The sequence below is a fragment of the Vulpes vulpes genome, chromosome 1 (assembly GCF_048418805.1).
Source record: "Vulpes vulpes isolate BD-2025 chromosome 1, VulVul3, whole genome shotgun sequence".
NCBI lineage: Eukaryota > Metazoa > Chordata > Mammalia > Carnivora > Canidae > Vulpes > Vulpes vulpes.
This window is the reverse complement of record NC_132780.1, coordinates 168,577,855-168,579,317: the sequence shown is the minus strand read 5'-3', so window position 1 is coordinate 168,579,317 and position 1,463 is coordinate 168,577,855.

Below are 1,463 nucleotides of genomic sequence, written 5' to 3'. Positions count from 1 at the left end.
ACAATATAATCTGCAAATCCTCCTAATTGGTCTCTTATAAATTGCTATAAGGTATAACCTGCTGAAATCAGAGAATGAGTATTTGAGGACACCACCAGTTTTTCTTCTATCCTGGATTACTTACTCTTTCTTCAGGATGTTTTGCTCACTGTATGAGATGTGGGGTCTCTGATATACTCACTAAGCAAAGATGCCAGTGATAATTTGTATATTAAATAAATATAGACTCTTACCTTATTTTTTATTTTTATTTTTAGAAAAAATAGATGAAATTTTAGCATTTGTCTTCACATATTTGCAAAGGATTGTCTTGTGCTTCTCCTGGGGTGTATGCATACCTCCTCTTAGTTAGAAACCCTTGAAATTCAACTGAAGAAGTCACCTGAGTATAAGGACTCAAATATGAAGTCTCGTGAGCATAAATGTTCAAATATGAATAGAATACAAATATGAATACTCATTATGCTCAGAGAGGCAAAGGAGAACTTTGTAAATCATGAAATACAATTGAGTTGCAGCAGAAATTTGGCCTACAAATAAAAGTAGGTATTATTAATCTAGAAAAGTGACAAATTTACGTTGTACTAGCTCTTTCTGTTTAAATATTTCTTAAATTTTTTTTTGTCAGCCAAATGCTGTACAGTTATATTTAATCCTTAATTTATATCTTTTGGTTGAGGCCGATAGGCACATTGTGGAGTTAACAAAATGGGACACACCCCATTGCTTCTATCTTTACACTGCTGAGCTGGGATCTGCTACTTGATTCTATGCATTAATGAGCCATGAAATATTATTCTTCTGCTAATTTAACTCAGGGAGGCCACTGGGGACTTGTTTGAACAGTTGAGAGAGGGATGGAGTGCTGGGCTTACAAATTAGCTCACTGAAATACCAAGATTTTTCTTTGGGAAAAAATATAACCCAATAGTCAAGAAAGTTGTGTGACAAAAAACTATTTCACAGTTTAGAAAAATAATTTTCAGATAACTATTATATTGTTTAGCCACTATTTAGATACGTAAAGAAGACATCATGTTTTATAAATAAAAAATAAAATAAAATAATAAGTAAAAATTAAAAAAATTAAAAAATACTAATTTCTTTGTAATTGTCATGGTCTTTATAGTGTTCCCTTTCCAGGCAAACTGAGCCAAGAAATCTTTAACAGTTTGATGCATTTCACTGATCTAAGACTTTATTTTACCTTTTGTAGTTCAGGAAATTTAGTTCTAAGCAATTAATGGCTTGTCATTATCCAAATGTAAACATTTTCATATACATTTGGATAAATCAGCAATGAAAATATTAAATTTAAATATAAGTAGATCAATAATTTTAAGAAAAACTCTACCTTGAATCTGAAGTGTTATTCTGTCTTCTATAATATGAAGATATTTTGAGAGCTGCTGATCAATGCAGAATGAGGGGCATAATTGAATAAGTGAAATTCACAAATTATA